Here is a 10,252-nt window from a genome sequence, read left to right as displayed (position 1 = left end):
TCTTTCAATTAATTTCTTTCTATCTTCCCCGGGCAAACTGGTGAAGAAATCAAATTCTTTCTTAAGTAATGCCTTTTTGCTTTTAATCATCTTTTCACTTCCCTCAAACTTGATTTTAAGAGCATCCCAAATTAATTTGGAAGTTTTGTCATGTTGAAGCAATACAAAGATGTCTTCTTTAATGGCTTGTTGAAGTAGACTAATCATCATCTTTTCAGCTTTGTACATATCACGTTTTTTGTCATTGAATTCAGAGATTTCTTTTATAACTTGCAGATCTGTACGTGGTAGAACATACTTCTTCAAATACACTCCCATGATCTCAGATGGTTAGCTTGAACCCAGTTTTCAAACTTATCTTTCCATTCGTAATACTCCTCAATGCTCATTAGTTTTGGGGGTTTTTGCATTGTTCCAGTCTCATTTTCCAAATTCATGTTTTGAGCAATGGAAGCCGGAGTAGTCGGAGATGTGGGGAATGCGTTATAAAATTCTTCACTCATGATTCGGTAACACGTTTTTCAAAAACTGCACTTTTCAAGCGAAATCACCTGAAATAAGCAACTTCAAGCGAGATTAAAGTTTCAAGCGGAATAAGAAGTTCAAACGGAATCACTTGATTTCGTTTGAATTTCAAGCGGAATTACTTTTGAAGCGGAATCACAGATTTCGCTTCAAACTTTCAAGCGGGATAACGACTTGAAGCGGAATCACCTAATTTCGCTTGAAACAGTTCAAGCGAAAATACCCACTGAAGCGGAATAAAGTGACTTTTTCAAGCGGAATCAGGGATGTTCGTTCAAGTGGAATCAGATCTTTGGTCCATTTTAGTCATTTTTAATTCGAATTTTGATCTGAAACTTTTAAGGGTTTGTTAACACACTGTTTTACACAATATGTGAGAAGATTAGCCGATTTTAACCGTGAAAAGTTGTTAATTTTGAAAAGAAGGTGTAGAAATCATAAATTTTGAGCTGAAACGGTTAGAACTCCTCCTCCTGAGCTCTGATACCACTTGTAGGATCGTGTTGTGACCCAAACGAGTCGTTCAGAGGAGTTTTAATCTATTTCAAAGGCGGAAACAGAGAAATAGACTTCGAAACAGCTTGCAAATCACTTTAAATTTCTTTCTGATTGATATAACACTGGTTACAATCACAGGATAAACCGGCAGCACCTCGGTATCCAAATTCAGAACTGTTACATATGATTTCGCTTGAAAGGCTATTTATAGACTTCAGATTCCGCTTGAAAATGCTTCAAGCGGAATTACTTCATTCAAGCGAAATCACTTTTAATTCTACTATCTCGAACTACGTGTCCTGATTTAACAATCTAGTACAAGACTCGATACAAGACGAAGTCGACAGATGCATGCACCAACAGCGAGCCGGTTCCAATGCATGTTTCAGAGCAGGAGGTACGGAACATCGAGGTGGGTGCGGGTATGAATACAATGAAGAACTATCAGATCTCTTAACCCTACAATGCCACTGCTATCATGCCTTTGGCTAAGAGAGTAAGTGAGGACCCTATGGATGTAACGGTAAAGAGGGTCCCTCAACCTAGTGTTCTTAGTGCTGCTTGGGTTGTAGTGCCCTTCTCCTATTTGAGCCCAAGTGGCTTGGCGTTCGTTTTCTGGTAATTCCCGTAACCCTCCGGTGTTTTCTTCATTACCCGCATCTTCCTCCGCATACAACCCAACTATTGACCCAAACTGTGCCATCGAGATTGAGTACTTAGTCCCCCCACATCGGAATTCTACCCCATCATTATCAAATGGGTCGCATCTTGAATTGAACACGAATGTGCTATAGAATTCCAGATTATATTCGTGGACTGAGCGAAGTCGAGTGGTTAGGTCGGCTCTCAGTGGCTCGGTGACTAGGTTGTTGAAACGATCCCATTGGTTCACTGTTCCTAGAAGATCCATGCACACTTGTCGTGGGTATTCCTCCGGTCTGGTTCGAAGCACATCATGTCTTGCTTTAGCATCCAACTCATTTGCATTGAACCGTGTGAATTTCTTGGACATCTGAAAGGAAACACCAAACAATTAGCATGAAACAGTGAAATTTTCGGAGAGAACTGAAAACAGTCGGCTGAACACGGCCCCGTCTTCAGCGGACACGCCCCATGTTGGTCAGAATTGGTCAGAAAATGGCTGGACACGCCCCCGCGCTTAGTGAGCACGACCCCGTGTCTAGACGTCTGTTTCCCAAAAATCCCATTTCTCAACCGGTCCCGAAAACTTGAAAATTTTTGGTCTAGTAGGGGCGGTTTTCCCCGAAAATGAAACCCCAAGTGTCATTTTTCCCAAACACAAACCGTTTACCCCTTCGATTTTATCTTTTCCGGTTCAAAAACAAGGGTTTAGGGTTTTTTGTAAGAAATCAGGCAAATCTATGAACAATACAAGTGGATTTACTTCCTATAACATGAATCTAAACTAATGCTAACAGATTTATGCAAAAATTTGAGGTTCGATCCGGATGAAGTTCAAGAACCCTAGATTTTTCCCCAAATTTTTGATGTTTTAACTACATGCAAATGCTTAATCTAACTACTAATGATGATAGAATCATACCTTGATGTTGTTAGAAGTAGAGGAGACGTCGAAATCTTGCAGAAAAATCGCCTGAACCAGAGAGTTTTCGGGGAAATGGGGCGTGTGGAATGAAGAAACTGTATTGAAAAGGGGGTTTTATCCCGACAGTTGCGCGGACACGGCCCCGTGTTCGGTCAATTTAAAAAAAAAATTCAGTGCTCGTGTGAGTGCCCTTGTTTCCCAAAAACTCGGTTAGAAGACTTACCGATTTAGATGTCAACCCGTTTGTTCGTAACTTACCAGGTATGATGTTGATGCTTTTATTCGTCGACCATTTGAAGCGGGATTTCTTCCTCTTCATCCTCAATGAATCCTTGATAGAGCTTTAGCTGTTGGCCGTTGACTTTGAATGGAATTCCATTTCGAGATTTAATTTCTACTGCACCGTGTGGGAAAATATGGGTGATGGAAAAAGGTCCTGACCACATAGACTTTAATTTACCAGGAAACAATCGAAGTCGTGAATTAAACAATAGAACTTGATCTCCTACTCGAAATTCATTAGGTTTCATGTGTTTATCATGTAAATTTTTCATTCTTTCCTTATAAATTTCAGAGTTAGAGTATGCATAATTCCTTAATTCGTCTAATTCATTTAATTGGCAAAATCGATTTTTACCGGCAAATTCTAAATCTAAGTTTACATTTTTAATTGCCCATTAGGCTTTGTGTGCAATTTCTACTGGCAAATGACAGCTTTTTCCATAGACGAGCTTATATGGGGTTGTATCTATTGTTGTTTTATAAGAAGTTCGTAAAGCCCATAAAGCATCATCTAATTTATCGGCCCATTCTTTTTTATTTAACCCTATGGTTTTTTCGAGTATTCGTTTTAAACCTCTATAGTCACTTCGGCTTGTCCGTTTGTTTGAGGGTGATATGCTGTTGAGACCCGGTGATAGACCCCATATCTTGTTAAAAAAATTTCAAGTTGATGGTTACAAAAATGGGTACCTCTATCACTTATTAATGCTTTAGGTGTGCCAAAACGAGAGAATAATTTTTTCAGAAATCTTAACACGACTCTCCCATCATTTGTTGGAAGTGCCTCGGCCTCGGCCCATTTAGACAAGTAATCTACCGCCACAAGTATATATTTGTTTCCTTTTGACGGTGGGAAAGGTACCATAAAGTCGAGTCCCCACACATCAAAAATTTCACAAACAAGAATGCCATTTTGTGGCATTTCGTTTTTGGAAGACATATTACCTGATCTTTGGCAAGCGTCACATGTCTTGACAAGACTTTGGGCGTCTTTGTAAATGGTTGGCCAATAAAACCCTGAATCAAATACCTTTCGTGCGGTACTAGCGGCACCATGATGTCCTCCGTATGGACCTTCATGACAATGGCGGAGAATTCTTCTTGCTTCGCTACCATGTACGCACCGTCGGATGAGTTGATCGGCACACATTTTGAAAAGATAAGGATCTTCCCAAAAATAATGTTTCATATCAGCAAAGAATTTCTTTCTTTGATGATGTGGTCATCCTTTGACGACAATACCGCTAGCTAAGTAATTAGCATAGTCGGCGTACCATGGTTCTGCTCGGTATTCCACCATTTCTAGGGACTCCGTTGGAAATTTTTCATCGATTTTCTCGTCCCTGGTTGCCTCCAAAGCTGGGTCTTTCAAGCGCGAAAGATGATCCGCTGCAATGTTTTCTGCTCCTCTTTTGTCTTTGATTTCAATATCAAATTCTTGGAGGAGTAGAATCCACCGAATCAAACAGGGTTTAGCATCCTGTTTCTTGAAAAAGTATCGAATGGCTGCATGATTTGTATAGACTATTGTTTTAGAAAGAACAAGATAAGAACGAAATTTATCAAAAGAAAATACCACAGCTAGTAACTCTTTTTCAGTTGTTGTGTAATTTTCTTGTGCATCGTTAAGTGTTTTACTAGCATAATAAATTGGGTGAAATTGCTTTTCTTTTCTTTGTCCCAAGACTGCTCCAACTGCAAAGTCATGTGCATCACACATGATTTCGAAAGGTAATTTCCAATCAGGCGCTATCATGATAGGTGCACTGACTAGCATTTCTTTTAGGGTTAGAAATGCTTGGTTGCAATCCTTATCAAAGATGAAAGGGGCATCTTTTTCAAGTAATTTTCTTAAAGGCCTTGAGATTTTAGAAAACTCTTTGATAAATCGCCTATAAAATCCGGCATGCCCTAAGAAACTTGTTGGTGCATATGTCTGTCGACTTCGTCTTGTATCGAGTCTTGTAATAGGTTTGATAGATCGAGTCACGTAGTTTGAGAAAAACAAGAAACTGAGCTGAACAAGCTAGTTCGCACGAAATGGCAGAGGCCAGTTCGTACGAAATGGACATTGTCCATTTCGCACGAAATGGGTCATGTCCATTCTATGCGAAATGGTTCTCCTATAAATACCTGACTTGATCATTTCATTTGTAACTTCTGATTCCGGTGCCGAGGTGCTGCCGAAGTGTCTCCAGCCTTAAAACGTTGTGAAATCAATATAAGAGACGATTAATGTGATTCTAGTGTGTATACAGCTGAAATAACTCTGATACGTATGTTTCCGCCTTTCATATTGGACGAGATCTCTTCTGAACGACTCGTTTGGTCGTGCAAACGATCCTACAAGTGGTATCAGAGCTCAGGAAGAAGAGTTCTTACCATTTTAGCTGTTTTTCACCAGAATTTCTGATTTCTATTCATTCTTCTTCACATTTTTCAAAATTAACTGAGATTTTACGGATTAAATGGCTTGATTTTCACATATAACGTGTGAAACACTGTTTTAACAAATCCTTGAAAGAATCAGACCTAAAATCGAACTAAAAGTTGATCAATTTGTAAAAAATCCGGCCGATTGTGTGACATCCGCATCAGTTCTTACGAATTGCTCCCCATGTCGTGTGAAATATAGTCCAATTAGCACGAATTGAACAAAGTTTCTTCAGATCGTTTGAGTTTTTATTCCAGTTCGTACGAATTGAGCTTAGGTCATTTGAAACCTGACCAGTTCGCTTGAAAAGTTCAATTCGTGTGAAAGCATACATCCATTTCGCACGATTTGGTAATACTTTGGTCCATTTCACACGAATTGGACTCCATTTCGCACCAGACCTTCCAATTCGCATCAAATTGCCCCATTTCGTTTGAAAGTGGCCTCAATTCGCATGGATTGGTCATAGCAGACTTCATTTCGCATGAATTAGACAGAATAGATCTCAGTTCGTGTGAAATTTACTCCCGATTCGTTTGAAAGTTTGAACATTCTGTTAATACGGGTTATGTAAACATCACATCAGGTTGTTTGAAGTGTGGTTAAAATGTTTGACGAAAAGGAAAATGATAACCTTGAAAGTTTAAATAATTGGTTTGATGGGTTTTGGTATAATAGGAAAGAAAATGGGAATAAGAGTGTTTGGCTTAATAGACTTGAATATTTTTTGTGTAAAAAGCATGAAATGTTGGATGAGTTGGAAAACCGGTATGGTAATTTACTTGAAAATTTAAAAGAGTACGAGATAAGGATGTCGAATGCTGAACAGATATCAAAATTTGCAGACGCGTTACCTTCAGAATGGGATGAATTTTTGAAAAACCTGAAAAAAGATTCTAGATTCTCAAAGTTTTATTTAATAGAATTCATTCATGAGCATAAAACACACAGTTATGAAAATAATAAGAGAAAGAAAGGTTTGATAAATGAAATAGAAAAGAATTTAGATAAAATGAGTTTGGATGTGATTTTTGAAATGAGAAGAAGAGTCAATATGTGTCTTGTAGCAAAAAATGTTATGAAATATGATATTAAGAGGGGTTGTTATATAGATGAAAATATGAATCCTCTTGATTTTGTTAAAATTTTTTGTGCAGGTACATACAAGACAGAGACAGAGGTAATTTCAAAGAATAAAGAATCCGAAAAAAAAATGAAACTTCAAGATCTGAACTTGTGTGCTCAAAATGTGATAAAACTAGAGCAGGCCATGTCAAACTTCTGAAAGATGTGGAGAGTATGACATTGGAAAACAAAAATTTAAAAGAAAATGAAAAAGAACTTCAAAATAAAATAAAAATTTTCGAAAATGAAGATGTGTTTTGGATAAAATTATAAAACAAAGTTTTAAAAGAAAAAGAAACAGAATTTCAAAGTCAAATAAAAGTTTTAGAAAATGAAAAATCTGTTTTAGATAAAAATAAAATTGAAAATGAAAAAGCAATAAATTCTCATCTTGAGAAAATCACTCAACTTGAAAATGAAGTTGAGAGTGCTAAAAATAAAATTGATGAGTTAGAAAAGAAATTGAAAGGTTTTGTGACTTCGTCGGTAATCCTGGATCATATCTGTCCAAAACCAATCAATGAAATTCCAATAAGTAACAATGTCACAAATTATGACAAAGTCATAATTGAAGATTGTGATGATAAATCTGATGATGAAGATGATAAAAAGAAAATATTTTTGAAATTAAAAGAAAAATTTCAAGAAACTGTTTTACAATCTACTGAAAGAGGTGAATGCTCAAAGCAAAAGCCTTTTAAGAAGAATGTAGAACAAAAACAAAATGTTAAAAATTCGAAAAATTTTCAAAACAATAATAAACGATCATCAGTTCAATCATCCAATCATTATAAAAAACCACAAAAAGTTGAAAATCAAAACTCACAAAAAGTTAGTAATAAGTGGTGCAGGTTTGACCACGGTGCTCAAAAGCCAAATCAAGCTTACAGGAGAAGATGGAATGAAGATTCTTCAAAGACAAATCATTACAATGATAGAAAACTGAGAAATGATCAGTACTACAAATCAAATCAGTGTTATGATTTGAGTGTGTGGTTTGAAAGTGGAGATTGGTATGATAACAAGGTGTGTTACAAATGTAGTTTTGAAGGACACATTGCTGTTAACTGCCAGAGTCAGAAATTTGAGACAAGAAGATGCTATGTGTCACACCCCAACCGATGGCGGAAACATCGGGATGAGACGAAGTGTGTATAGATTGCTAGAGACTTCATAACACTATGTGACAATATTTAGTTAAATTCGAATTTCATTTCAGGACTAATTGTCATACAAGATTCAAACAAAAATAACAACATTGTTTCAACATAAATCATAACAATAAAAGATAGATTAATCTAGGTGTGTATCTAGTCCACCCTAAATCTTGTTTCATCTTGAATATCACCTCAACAATCAACCTGCAACATGTATTAAAATAGAGTTCAATGCAAAAGCAAAGGCGAGTATACAAGTTTGACTACATAGCATAATAGAATAAAAACTCATATCCAACATGTTACATAATGAATAAATTTACTAGCAATGCAATTTTTGGCGTACAATATGATCAAACCCAAGAATACAACGCATAACAAGCCTAATCCCAAAAGTTTAGCGGGATGGTAAAGTTTAACTTAACAATACCCACAAGAATAACGGGTGGGGCGTCAATCCTATGGCGCTATAATTGTTAAGGTGGGCTAGCAAAGTTAATGAGCATATAACGTTCCAAATCGTTCATAGAGCATACAAGCATAGCAAATATTCACAATAGTTTCATGTCACGTTCATAGATAGAGTATGTTTTGTTTAAGCATAAAAGTTGTTTTGAATAGGCATACATGTTGCATCCCAAAGTGTAAAGGGGAAAAAGGGATCGAGTATACTCACATTGGTTGCGTATAAGGGTTCCTTGAAATAACACACGAGTAAGCATGAAGAATTCCAAGAGAACGAACGTACGCGATTATCCTAAATATTTAGAATAACACATAACGACTCGTTATTATTTATTGGTTACAATAATCCTAATATTTATAGGTTAGATAATATCCCACGTATTTATGGTTTACAATTTTATAATTCGAATATCATACTTTATCTCCTTATAAACATTTATTGTTATAAAAAGAATTTTATTTGATAATTTACTTACGTTATTAATTAATCGTTTAAATAAACAAGTTTTGATAGTTTATATATACTATGTTCCTAAAAAAAACAGAACAAAATAAATAAATAATAAATAATTATTAACTCATAAGTCATCACCAAGAAACTAAAAGAAAGAAAAAGGTGGTCTTCTTCTTCCTTTAGTACACTTAGACGACAGTAAGCAAAACATCAAACAAACATTTCAAAATTTGATATTTATATTTTGTTAACTAATTTATTAAGAAACACTTCATATCTATGTATACATTAATACATACATGCTTTATATTTTTTTTTTCAAATCACTCACGCACAGTAGTATCAAAAATCATGTTTTCTTTTGAACTTCATGCACACATTCATCCATATTTTCATAGCTCTTTGAAGAAAAACCATTCTTTTGATTTGCTTATATAATGTTTACAACAGATTCATCATCTTCATTATAAAAGAACGACCAACATACTGTTTGTGTATTTTTCTTTTTGATTGAATGTGTTCGACAGTTTCACCACAAAATAAAACAAGAATAGATTGAAACGAAGAGAATCGATACCGAAACGAGTCGCGTTAAACTCCGACGTGAATCCCGATCCGAAATCTGACTGAACTGGAACTCAAGACACCAAGTTGACTCGGTGAAGGCTGAACCGAGACCCAAACATGGACTGAAACAAGTGAATTGAAACTAAACTTGAAGTCTTGAACCGAAACACGGGTAACCCACGACTACCTCCACTTCCGAACCCGAACTGATGTCGACCGAAACTCGAGTCGAGACCCGAACCAAGCTGAACCAAGTCACCTGAGTTCACCCGAGTGAACTAACCCGAACACAATTTGAACCAGTTTGACCGGTGCGGACTAAACTGAAATAACCCGAGCCGTGAACCACCACCGTCGTCCACCGCCGCAGACGCCGCAACGCAGGTCGACCTGAAGACGTCGTCGGCGTTGCTCCACCACCATCTTCATCACCTTCATTATTGACTCCGCGACCCTCTGTCGCCGTGGCTGCCAATCAGACGAGAAAAGAGGAGGAAGGGAGTAGCCGGGAGAAGGAATTGGAGATTTGTGGTCGGGGTTTCATCGGAACAACCCGTCAGCGTTGTCGCCGGTTTCGGCGTGTCTGCCGAAAAGAATCAGGAGAGGGGGAGGGGGTCTTTGACTGTGGATTCATGTGTGTTGAGTGTAAACATGGAGGATGGATAGGTTTGTATAGTTGTAGAGGTGTAAGGTGCTTTTGGGAGGGAAATATTGGAGCGGCCGATCAAAAAATGAAAGAGGATTAGGGTTTGGCTAACTTAATTATAATTAGGTTTGGTTAGTGGGTTTGGGCCCAAGGCCCTCAAGCCCACTTCCCGTGTTTTGAGTGGCCCGATAAATTTCTGAAAACCGTTTTCACAACTAAACATCATGAAATATCGTAGGATATTATTTTATTATATTTTTGTGAGATACGTAAAAGATGTCGGTTGCGTTAAAAGCACGTAAAATGCGTTGTTTTTTTTCGTTTTTAAATCTGTTTTTCGACTGTGATTCCAAAAATAGGAAACGAACACGTATTTTCTAAAAACATGGACATACGGAAATACGAGGCGTTACACTATGAATGTCAAATCAAAGGTCATATTGCCCGAGATTGCACAATGAGATCAAAAGGAAGATCGAGGGCTGAATCTCATGGAACGGTGAAGAAATTAGTCAAAATTGAAGAAAAGCCC

The 10,252-nt window shown here is 37.1% G+C and overlaps 1 long non-coding RNA gene across 1 annotated transcript; it reads right to left on the bottom strand.

Annotated features, from left to right (window-relative positions):
• Positions 1–7,623: 7,623 nt before the first annotated feature.
• LOC110879092 lies at positions 7,624–9,790 on the bottom strand. The gene is made up of 3 exons (XR_002558463.2): positions 9,085–9,790; positions 8,265–8,345; positions 7,624–7,792 (listed from the first exon to the last, which is right to left on the bottom strand). It is a non-coding gene; the product is annotated as an uncharacterized LOC110879092 (long non-coding RNA).
• Between the last annotated feature and the right edge of the window lie 462 nt (positions 9,791–10,252).

The sequence above is a fragment of the Helianthus annuus genome, chromosome 15 (assembly GCF_002127325.2).
Source record: "Helianthus annuus cultivar XRQ/B chromosome 15, HanXRQr2.0-SUNRISE, whole genome shotgun sequence".
Taxonomy (NCBI): Eukaryota; Viridiplantae; Streptophyta; class Magnoliopsida; order Asterales; family Asteraceae; genus Helianthus; species Helianthus annuus.
The sequence above is the reverse complement of the archived record's forward strand: the minus strand, read 5'-3'. Positions and strand labels throughout refer to the sequence as shown.